At 38.8% G+C, this 12,547-nt stretch overlaps 1 protein-coding gene across 4 annotated transcripts in view; it reads left to right on the forward strand.

Moving 5' to 3' along the window:
- MACROD2 (mono-ADP ribosylhydrolase 2) overlaps positions 1–12,547 on the forward strand; it is an 842,730-nt gene that overhangs the window by 339,261 nt on the left and 490,922 nt on the right. The window lies entirely within an intron of this gene.

The following is a 12,547-nucleotide window of genomic DNA, read 5'->3' on the forward strand; positions in this document are numbered from 1 at the left end:
GTAGTGTGTTTCTGCATTGTTAGTTTTCAGTTAAGTTCTCATATAAAGGTTCAAAGCCACAGTGCCCTTTCATATATTCTGCTTGTGCTTTTTTATTTCACTTAACCTTTCTATATTGGTTTAAGAAGCATCTCTAGGAAATTGCAGCATATTCTCTGTTAGGGAACAGTGAGTTGTTCAGTAGTAATTACCTCCTTACAAATACACCTGTATTTTCAAGCAAAGCAAAACCCTTTAAGTTTTGAGGCAGAGTAGAAGTGCCTGAACAACTGAGCTACTTCAACACAACTGTTTGTGCAGTTGTATCATCAGTGAATGCACATTTACGTTCCACCATGAGTGCCTGTCACAGGGATTATGTAAAAGACAGATGGAAAAACAATTGTATGAAGAGGAATATGCTTGAAAGTTGAGTACTATTGTTCTTTTTGTTTACACATTTATTTTGCATGATAGATTTTTAAAACAACAAATCCATAAAATTTGGGCTTTTTTTGTACAACTTCCTTGAGACATGAACTACCATCTTTTGAAGATGTTTTTTAAGTACATCTGGGTCTCTCCTCTGTATTAATTTTGTACTGATAAAATATTACAAATATTTGTAAGTTTTAAGGAGATTATTCTACGCTGTCTTTTAATGAAGTTATGCCTATTTAAAATGCACTAATGATACTTGTTAGGATTGCAGGTGAAAACAGTCTCGTCCCTGGTCACTCAGGGATGTACAGCCACACCATTACTGTGAAATATGCTGTCTGGCTTTCGGGTTTTTTTTCATCTCTACCCACTGCTGGAAAACTTCAGACTTCAATTTTTTTGGCCTGCACTTCATACTCTCCCTGATAGAACTTGGAGAAATGTTTACTTCAAATCCAGATCCTGTCAGGAGTTGCAGGCTTAATCAACAGACCCCATGAGAGATTACTGGAAAAGAGATTTAAGCTCTCAAATTTTAGATATTTTCTGCAATCCTTCGACCTCCTGGGCATGTGGTGGAGCCTCTTAACCCCACTTCTCTCCATCTCTCTGCTTCAGAGGCGTTGGGATTTAGTTTGACATACCTTACAATCTCAAAGGGTTTTGAATCTCACAGAGCAGATCCAGACCTACAGAGCACAGAATAATGGTAGGTGCTTTTATTTTTAGCAACAGGTCTGTTCAGAGGTGGTTCATTTAATGATCCTGTCTCTGGCTGGAGTTCCTGTTCCTCTGTAACTCTCCCACAGCGAGGAAGTCTGGTAGTTTGGCGTGTGGAAGCTAAATCAATAGCATACATTCAGGAGGATAGAGATCTGCAAGCATTAGAGGGAGCAGTTCTTGCTCCCATGCCACTAACTCCTGTGCCTGAAACACCGAGTGAGAGACACTTGCTTGAACTGAAGTGTATGTGGGAGTTCAGTGCTCGTAGATAGTCCCCCTTCTGTAGTGTTAACTCTAAGGTATCAATTAGAATAATGATTATGCTGTTTAAACAGCACCTGTTTTTTTCTTTTTTTTTTCCCTATTTTGAATTGGCACTTTAAAAGCCAGTGATCAAGTTATTGCTTTATTAATGTAGATTTGGTGAATATACTAACTAATGACTTCAGAATTTGATGTGACGTGAATGTTCTATTAATGCAGAGGAAAAATTAGGCTATCATCCCTGTCAAGCAAGAAACAAAGGGATGATAAATGGGGTGAATAGTTATCCTAGCTCCATGCAGCTTCACGCAACTTTGAGGTACCACCCTGAAATTATCATTTGAAGAGTTATTTGTAGAATGAAAAAAAGAATGAAATGAGGCAGCACTTGCCATGTGTTAGATCCCTGAATGACAATGTAATGGGCCTTTCCTGGGCACACAGGACAGGGAAGTCATCTTGTTTCAACTTCAGCATCCATCACTGGCGGTAACTGCAGTGCAGCGTTGCAAATGAGAGTTAATGTCACGGTTTTCAGTAAACTTGAGCTTTGTCTTGCTGGGTTTTTTGTAATTTAAAAGGCAGTAGATTCCCCCACAATGAAATTGCATCTGCCAAGTGTTAGGGAGCTGTTCTGTAACATCTGCAGCATTGTGCCAAGGACTGCCTTAAGGTCTTCCCTCCTTCAGGTACCCTTTAATAGAATGAATACTGCAACCATTTGTTTTAGAGGTATATTCCTCTAAAAGGTTTCTTTATTGATTTTTTTTTTCTGGTGTTCCCTTTCTGTAATTTCTGTGGAGTTTAATTATTAGTTCCAGGTATCCTGATTGAAACCCAGACTGTAAGAAATGGAGGTTTAAATTGAGACTTGTCTTTTGAAGTGCTGTAGAATAGTTTTAATATAGTTGCTGTAATGTATGTTTTTCTGTTTACACTGTTGGGTAAATGAGACAAAAATGAGAGCTTCTGTCTGAATTTTGGTATATGAAGCCAGAGTCCCAGAGCAAATGTCTATGTGATTAAAATGGTATTGAAGCATTATTAAAAAGCTGTAATTTCAAATATTTTATGCTTTGTTTCACATATAGTGCATCTACAGTGAAGATTAGTTTCTTGATGTAATTCTGGTGCTTGCACTCTGCTGAAGTCAGAGAAACTTTTCACTGGTCCCTGTTGGCTTTGGATCAAGCTCTTGGTTTAAAGTATTGATTAAAAGAGAAACTCAATCTGAATGGAAAGCCAAGATAATTGATACAACAAATGTGGTGAATTAGAAAAAAGAAAAAAAAAAAAAACAAACACAAAAAAGTAGCTCCCAGAAGAGGACATCCACAAATGTAATTTATTCCTTTGATTTGAAAAACCTGGTTCCAGGTGCTTATTTAAAAAGCATCTAAGTAGTGATTTTTGTCTGTACTTACCCATGCTTGGTTTTCTCCTCTTCATTATTTTCCTAATAACTCTGCCATTTAATATATTTTGTTTTCTTAGTATTTATTAGATTGCCATGCAGTAAAAATATGATCAGAATAGACTTAATTAAGGGCTGCTGCAGCTGCTGAATCTTTGAAGACAATATACTGTAGCAGTGAAGATTGTCAACCACCCCAATAAAAGATGATGTGCCCACTGGGAGAACCAATATTGTCACTTAAAATCTGGTAGCCTAGGAGGGAAAATCAGAATGGTTCAAAGTGTCTGTTGTATTCCTGTCTTTCCTAAATCACAGTCCTCAACAATACAAATGCATGTTTAAAAGGAAAAGGGAATGCAGAATGGAGTAGCTTCTCAAACAGCTCCCTGAGGTCTGCCATATCTAAATACTGTGAATGAAAACTGCTGAATTAAATTCATGCAGTCTGTTCAACAAATCATATGCTTATAATACCTGGGTTTTTATAGCCTTGGGAGAATTATACAGCAGAGAAAACAACTAAAAAAATAATGTAAATCCAGGAAACATCACAAAACTTTGTTGTGCAAGAGTATGTTTCAAGTTACGTTGATTGGATAACCTGGACCATCCAGGTTAGTAAACTAAAAGGAAATTTGAAGGACACCTAAAACTGAAGTCTAGGTGGAAAGAAGAATAATGTGTGTATCATTTGCTGCAGCCCTGCCCTCTGGGGGTACAGTCAGGTTTTGATCTACAGACATAAATTGAGAAGAGAAGGGTGCATTTTAGGGATGTACTGTTGATGATGGTTAGCCCTCCCTCTCTTACACAACACAGCCTTTTCCCCATGTACCTTTTTCCTTTGGCAGATCTACCGTGTCAGGAAAATCTATAACCCTTTTGACAGGAAAGCAGAGTGTTGCTGAATCGATCACTTCATTAGGCTGCAGGTGAGACTCCTTCCTAACACACCAAGGCCAAACGATTCCTGGCCTGGTCTTCAGGTAGGGAGGAAGCTTTGAAGATTTGCAGTGTGCAGAGAAAGTGTCTGTAAAGAAGAAGACCTTGTATTTCGGCTTTTCCTTAGGCCAGCCGTTCCACTGGCGAAATTAACCCAGTGGGGAAGTAATTAGAAGACAAGGAGAGGATGAGAGAGAGGAGTTCAGTATCCTTACATACCCAATGCTTTAGTCATGCACAAATCACAGTGCATATCTTCAAAATGCAGTTCATAGTCTTAAAGTTCAGTCCTGCTCCTGGGAAGGGCCAATGTGAGATGCTATTTTACTATAAGTATATGCTTTACAAATTTTGACACCCATCACTGAAGGGTGGTCCTGGTGTCCTACAGAAAGACCCACATTTTGTCTTCATGAAGATACAATCATGTTCTCCCAAACAGATAAAATGGAATCTAAGACAGGTTTGCTTTCCTTAACCTTCTTTCCAAAGAAAGAAGGAAAATACATGCCTAAGGATAGACATAAGGAAGGGAAAGCACAGTTAGTCATTTTCCTGAGAGAGCTTGTTCTCATTATCTAATGTGTCTGTAAAAGGGGGGTTTTGCTCCCTTTTTGATACCTGACATTTGATGGCTTTCATTTCTCAATATTCTGTTGCAACCTTTGGTCCCCAGGTTCTGCTTTCTAAACAAACACATACACAAAAAAGATTAACAGTAATTACTCTATTCAGAAATTGAGGTGAGATCACTTTTCAAAAGATTTGTGTTTTTAAATGGCAATGCGTATGTTTTCTGGGTGTTAGATGTTTTGTCATTCCATCTGATGAATTAAGTTTCAGAATCATAGCCAGAGAAGATGTATTTTATTATTAGTCAAGTATTTAAAAAAAAAAAAATTCTTTCAGTCTGAGTTTGTCTGGCCTCACTGAAAATTTTGGAGATTCTATTATATAAGTCTGTGATTTTAGGCAGAGCTGCTCAAGAATTTTCCAGTGTCAATTTTTTTTCTCTTTAGAGGTCACCGGTTCTTCAAAAGAGAAAAATTAAAGAAAAAAAATCATATGCAGCTGATGGACTGGAATTAGTAATTGAGATGTTATTATTCTGTTGCCTTCTTTAAAAAGTTTAATAATTTCTTCATTTTCTACCAGTTCATAGTATTGATTGGTGAATCAGGTATGTTTCCCTGAGTCTTTGCAGTTAAAATTCAGTGGTCCTTGAGAAAGGAAGAAAGTATATTAAACAATAAATTGTGGAAAAATTCTTGATAGAGAAATCAATTTAGAAATTACTTTGCTTTTCTTCATATCAACTTATCTATGCAAAAGAAGTAGTTTATTCAGGAATGAATGTGTGAAGCTTTGATATATGATCAAAATTTTATACTTCTGATTTTCCTTTGCTGTTATTTTATTTTTACTAGAGAATAAAAGTGTCTCTGAGCATTCCCCATAATGCTTTTGGATGGAAGACCAATGAAAGTGTGTCTAATAAATTAAAAAATGAGTTTCATTCCTGTATTCAAAGGGGGGTTTAATGAGTTTTTCACATAGTAAACTGTAGTGGGTTTTTTACGAACAGGCCTACCATGCTTGTGGTGAAGGCTATGTAAATTACACCAATGCATATTTATTCATGTACTTCTTGTGGGAATATATTTAGGGACCTATAAGCATATATCAGAATTTGTTACAGGGAAGGGAACTTTTGAGGAAGGCTTATTATCCCAGGAGTGGAATTAAGGTGAAATTAACAAGTAATTGAAGTTATCTTTGATCATGATTTTTCTTTCCCTTTTTTTCCTTGCTCTAAGGAAGTGAATATTTTTGATGTTCAGTAGAGCAGTACAATGCAGCACAGAGAGGCATAATGCTGAATTTTCATAATAATGTTTGTAATGCAAATGAGGGACACTTCAAAAACAGGTTGATTAGCATTTCTTAATAAATTGCCAGTCTCCTCCTTTTTTCTTCATTAATTCTCTCAGCAGATTACATAGCTAGATTTTAGCATTAGTGAATGTACAGTGTGCAGTGGCTTCTTGTGGTATAATTATTTGGTGGCTCTAAATAGTTTCAGATTGTGCGTTTACAGCATTTCCTCCAGCACTAAAGCACTACGGTGAATTAATGAGCTGCTTGTCACCTCTAGGACCTTTCCTTTGAAATCCAGTCTGGCTTCATGTGAACTGATACCATTGCAGGCCAGCAGCTGGGAAAAGGTTAGAAAATGAATGAGCTCCAGGGACATTGCTGAACTTCCACAGGAGCATATATTTACTTTAGTGCTGTTTTTTGGAGATCAAACCTGGGGAAATGCAGAGCTGCTTGCAGTGCCTCCCACTGAGCACATCAGCCAGCCAGTGTTCCCCATGGTGTGGCACTTGGTGGTGTGCTGTGCTCTCCTCTCCCTTCCTTCCCTAGGTCCTGGAAGGGAGGTGTTGGCAACACAGCCCCTTGAGCAAACAAGTGGCTTCTCCTTCCTATGTATCATGCAGGTTTCTTCCTAAATATTTTTGTTGTCTTTTTAATTGCCAAAGACTCCTCTTTTTCCCTCTTATCCTTTATTTTATTTTAAAAATAATTTATTCTCTTCCTTATCTCCCAAATCTTGTTTTTGCTGTTTGTGTTTTTTAGTGTGTGTTTTTTAGTCTCCTTTTCCTTGCTTGTTTCCCACGGTGAGACCCAACAAGCGATGTCCCCTGCCAGACACCTGTGAGGAGCTATCTGCTGCCCTTTTTTGTTCTCATTACAGAGACTTCAGAGAATGAAATGCTCATTGTGCTGCTTTGATTTTAGAGGAGAAACAAGGATGGCATTGTGTGAGCTTTCAGTTCAGAGCATCAGTTGGTGATCATAAGTGCCTGTCCAGTTTTGATTCCAGTTGAGCATCTCTCCGCTGGTCAAATTACTTTTCCTGACTGCTCAAGGCAACAACAAACTGAGTTTTCAGGGACTGTGTTTAAATGATATGTGCAACTTGTGATAAGCATTCAGATTGCACAGCTGAACTTGGAAATGTAAAAGCTGTGGAATAGAATCACAGATTCATAGAACAATCTGGGTTGGAAGGGACCTTTAAAGTTCACAAAGCTCAGCCCTCTGCAGGGGATTTGAATTGGAACCATAGCAAAACATGATTTGGAAGGGACTTCTGGAGATCACTTGGTCTCTCTGTTGGAGGAATTAGATTTGATTATAAATGTTGCTTTATTTTTTCCCCTTCCCTTTGGGATTTGAATTGGAACCATAGTAAAACATGATTTGGAAGGGACTTGTGAAGATCACTTGGTCTCTCTGTTGGAGGAATTAGATTTGATTATTCAGGACATTACCAAGCTGAGCCTCAATTTTTTCCACCAACAAGATTCCACCACTTCTTTGAGTGATCTTTTCCAAAGCTCAGTTGTTCTCGCTGGAATATTTTCACCCCTATATTCATCTGTACTTTCCCCTGCAGCAACTTGTGCCCATTACCTAAGTTTTGTGAAAATACATCCTGATGGGAAGAGTACCTCTGCTTTGTCCATCTGTACATTTTTTTAGGTAGTGGAAGTTATGACTACATCTTCTGAGCCTTTTCTTCTCCAACCCAGTTCCTAAAACTTCATATGAGAGGTTCTCCAGTTCTCTAATCATCCTGGTTGTCCTTCACTGGACCCTTTCCAATTTTTGAGAGTCTCTCTTGAAAAGTTGAGGGCACCAAAACCAGACAGTCACTCCAGAAATGACATGACATGCTGGGCAGAGTACAGAAATCACACCCCTTGGCCTGCTGTGGTCTAGGACAGGGTAGCCTTTGTTGCCTCAAAGGTGCCCTGCTGACTCACATCCATCTTGCTGCCTGCCAGGGCCCCCAATGTTTTTTACAGCAGAGCTATTTCATGGACTCATTTTGTCCATGTTGTACAGCTGGTCCCTAACTCAGCTCTGCTCAACAACTCCAGGCATCACCAGCCAGGAGCTGGAGTGGTGTTGGGTCATGACTCTTGAAATGGGAGGTGCTGGGAGGGAATGACTTAAACTGTGAGTGTTCTGGAGAAAGGCCAGGATGTGTACACCCACACAACCCCTTCTCTGCAGTGCTTGGATACTAATGAAGGGAACTGGTGGTTTAATTTCTTTATGCCTACAGGAGCAATCTGGTTTTTGATCATAAAGTAATTGTAAGAGGATGAACTGCTGCTGTGTTACTTCAAAATGCCTTCCTGGCCTCAGATACTCCTAGAAGCGCTGTAGGAACTTGCCAGGCTGCCTGGCTTTTTTCTCTCCCTTTTGCAAGATGACCTGATCTCTTTGCCTGTCCTCCAAGCCAGGCACTGAGCTCCCAGCTCTAAATCCAGAGATAGAGGCCATGTGACCCTTCTGAGCAGGGCCCAAGGGCTCAGTGAAGTGTTTTCCAGGCCCACTTGGACTGGAGCACCAAGTAATCTCCAGTCTGTTAAGAAAGACCTGTCGTATTTGTCACAGTGCCTTACCTAGCATGGCACAAGAGGCAAGGAGGCAATAGGATGGCACTGCACAGCCTCCCCAACCACCCAGTGTGGCTTGTTCATCCTCTGCTACTGTCTTTCCTTATGAAAGTTTTCTTGGAACATAGGCAGCAAACTCAGTCTTTATGCAGCTCTGTCAGCCATTGTGTTACAGATTTACTGCCAAAATTCTGATCATTTACTGAGCAACAATTGAATTCATTTGTTCCCTGGAAAATGGGGCTGTGCTGCCTGCCATGTTAAGGTGAAACAGCTGGAAGAGCTGTGGCAGGATAAGCTGGCTCAGAGCATGAGGCAGGGATGGGAGGGCTGCCCAACCACAGCACACACTGCTGGCTGGCTAAAAAGGAGTGGTGATGGAGCTTCTGCTCCTTCCTGTCCTCTTACCCAAAACCTAATGACTCGATGTGTTGTCAGGTAGTCTGGACAGCTTTGCAAGAGGGGCTAAGAAACCGAAAAGCTATTATTGATTGTGAAGAACTTTATACCTGAACTACTTTGAGAATCTGAGTCTCTTTCGATGCCTTGTATCACTTGAAGCAGTTATGTGGGCCTGATGGATGATGCAGGACCAACCTCTCTGTTAAGCCTGTGGGCTATTTGTATGATTGGATTAGGTCAGTTCTAATCAGATCTTTTCCCCTATCACAAGCCAGACTCAATACAATGTAATCAGAGAACAGCAGCAAGAATGCTAGCACGGCTTATTCTAATAAAGTGAAAAATCAACTTCACTTTTTCTTAGGTTGTCGCAGTAATTTATTTTAGCAATTAAAATTTAATTCAGTCAGAAATATGCTATAAAGGCATGATAGCGTTGCTAAGAGCCAGAGCTAGGAAGCTTTCCTGCCTTCCCTTAGAGCCTGTGGCAAACCAGGAGATGATCAGCATGGAGTCTGACACATTGAGAGGCACTCAATATATATTCAACGTCTGCATTCTTATTAGGTGTTCCGAACTTGACTCCAGTGACATTTTATATTTATGGAGGGGAATCAAAATAAATATGGCAAGTTTTAATTTAGGCTTGAGTGGACAATAGATTAGCCAGTTAATTAGCATTCACCTTCAGAAATGGTTTCTTTGAGTGGCTTATTTTATAGAAATCATCAATGAATAAAGAAAAACAGATACTGTTTCTCTGGTAACAAAGTGCAATGCCCTGTTTCAGTAATGGTGCAGAAGCAATCCTTTTTTCCCATCACTTGAAGTTTCCAATTTCTTTTCCTTCTCTTATTCCTTCATTCTTAACTTAAAACATATTCAAAATTGTGCTCAGATTGTTTGATGAAGGTGAAATTTCAGGAAGTTAATATTCGGAAACAGGACTAATTTGATTTATGTTACCTGTCCTCCTGGGAGCACTGCTTTGCTTACAGGTATAAAGACTAAAGAAAGTCAGTCAGTTCCCATATATTCCCACTATTACACCCCCTGTATCTGACACTGCAAGAGAGTTGGGCCCAAGACCTAAGGGACTGTGCCTTTTGCAGGGCTGTGACTGGTGGGAAGGAGAAGACAGATGTTGTCATATTCTGATCATAAAACAAAAAAAAGTATCTGAAATGCCTTATTTTACCTTGACAGTGTCCTTGGCAGAGCTGGACAGCAATCTACTAAATGAAAACAGTAGCTAGACAAAAGGGGAAAGAAAACATGAGAGTGTGGCCCCCAGTTTGATCCTGAAGTTACAGGAATGCTGGAGTATTTTGAACAGGCTAATGATGGATAGCATATTCATGCTAAGAAAAGATTTTGGTAAGCAAAATAAACCCCTCCAATTAGTTTCCACCATGATTCATTTAGATGTAATCTTCAGTTGGACTTACATCTGGACTAATGTCAGCACTGGAAGATCAGTTTGCTACTGAAGAATGTGAAATTGTATCTGGAAGGGCATGGTAGGAAGTGGGATCCATTTCATCAATTTCTTAGGAAATTAAGTTTTCAATTAAAATAAAATTAATTTATCTTCCTAGAGATAGGCCTGTAGAGACTTCCATTTGGGTCATTATTCAAATATCCACAAACAGATGGCTCCCATGTTTCTTTACTTATAACCTACCCTAGCAAAGCAAAAAGCATCACCAAAAATAAATCCCCACCAAAAAAAATGTCCACGTCTGGAATATTAAAACAGTTCCCTGAAACTGTACTGCCAGTCTAGGATACTTGACTTGTTTTGATCTCCACTGGTGTGCAAGAAGAGAATATTGAAGTAGGTAGGCATGTTTCAGTGTTTGGTATTTGATATTTTAAAAGGTTACATTCTTAAAACTGTAGTCTAAGAAGGTCAGTAACTGTTTTTTGAATGCATGCAAAATGTTGTGGTCTGAGTTGGAGGAAGTAACTGGGTCTTGTGCTGAGATGGCAGCCTCCAGCAGAAAGGTGTGAAGTTGTCCACTTGGGATCATTCCACACTTCCCCCAAATATTCGCATCCCATGTGTTTACACATGGCTCTTGAAGTATTTGCTAATGTGCAAAATTTCCGAAATGTCCAGTACCATTGAAAATGAGCCTTTCTGAACCAAGGTTCAATGTTTTTTCACAGACACAGATTTATGGCTGAGGAGGCAGGGGGTTTGTAAGCAAGGAATTCATATTTGCTCTCAGTTGGTGCTAGTAGACATCTGAGAGTGCTCAAACCCTCCCCCCTCTTCATCCCATGCTTTCACTTGAACAAAGCTGGAAACACTACAGATATGCCAGACAAATGGAAACTGCATTTTTTTGAGAAGTGGAGAAGGAAAATAATTTAAAAATCAAAGATCAAATATCATTCACTACTGCAATTCAGTGTGAACAACTGGAGGTGGCAAACAGAAAATGGAAGAATTAAAATAATCTGAGATCTGCATTCACAAATGCATGGAAGCAGAATTTCTCTTCAAAATTGCCCAATCCTGATAATGTGTGCAACCAGGCCATAAAATATATTAGGAAGGTTGAAGGGATGACAGAGTGGAGGCAAGCACTGACCAAGAATGTCACTTTGGAGAAAATAAAACAGAGTGAAGGGAAAAATAAAAGAAGAATTTTGAAAGGAAACATGTTGAAGGATAAAAGCTGGCACTGGAAAGCTGTCTGATGCGCTGAGGTATTGATCCAAAAGCCCTATGAGCTTTGCAAAGAATAATGTGAGGCTTTGCTTTCCCTGGAGGATACAGGTATGATAACTTTGAAACAATTCAGATCAAGGGGAGAAAAAGATCTATCTCAAGTCTAGTAGAAAGATGACCCTTCTGTCATTTTCTAAACCCAAGTTCTAATACATTTTACCACACTCGGAATGCAGTCCTAATTTGGGAATCATTAGGATCTTGGACTACAAATCTCTCTTTCAAAATTCTGAGAACTATACAAATTAATTGATGAGAAACCCCCAAATCGGCCCATACTCTGGCATACAAAAATATTGTAGAGAAAAGGACAGACAGAGAAATTGATATATAGAAAAAATACAAAACTATTCTTCAAGTAAAACTGAATTCCAAGTAGTTGCTGAGTATTGATACTGACTTGACAAGAGCAGAAAGGGACCATTTGCAGTGAGTAGTATATTAAGTAGTTGGAATGTGAAGTGTTTACTGAAATAACAGTAATTATTCAAACCAAGCTAATGGCAGCAAAGTTGTTGGTAAGCCTGTGGAAGATGATATATTTGTTTGCTGCAGCATGAATGCTGTGAGTAGTTTTTTTGTGTTGTGTTGTGTTTTGTTGTTTTTTTTCACAAAACACTATGAAATTTTAAATATTTATTTATTTATTTTTCGAAAGCTTGCACCACAGCACAACCTAATCAAAAGGCAAAACTACAAATTGTTCTTCAGCATCTTCTATCTGGAGGCAACAGCTAACAATATATTGCAATACACTTGATTGTGACATTACAGAGATTTGCTTTTTATTATAAGGGCTGCATCCATATCACTAAAATACAGCTAGAAGCCTATTAAACAACTTCTGTGTTCTCAACAGCAAAATGAAACTGATTCTGTGCCTATTGGCAAAGGCTGAAGTTCCCATTGACAGATGCATAGAATATGTAAAACTTTGATTTGGTATGTTTGACAGCCAAAATGCTTTAATGTTGTAAAGAATGTATTAGAATACTGTCAAAATGCACTTTCAATAATTTTATTCATTACTCAACATGTTTTTTAATATTTGTCTTTTGGCTTTTAGTATGAAAATGAATCTGTTATCTGCTATTATCTCCTCTTTGGATACACAAATTTCCTTTTTCACAGACGCACACGTGTTAAGTAACAGAGAGTTACTTA

The sequence above is a fragment of the Pyrgilauda ruficollis genome, unplaced genomic scaffold, assembly GCF_017590135.1.
Source record: "Pyrgilauda ruficollis isolate IOZ18807 unplaced genomic scaffold, ASM1759013v1 scaffold31, whole genome shotgun sequence".
NCBI classification, from domain to species: Eukaryota; Metazoa; Chordata; class Aves; order Passeriformes; family Passeridae; genus Pyrgilauda; species Pyrgilauda ruficollis.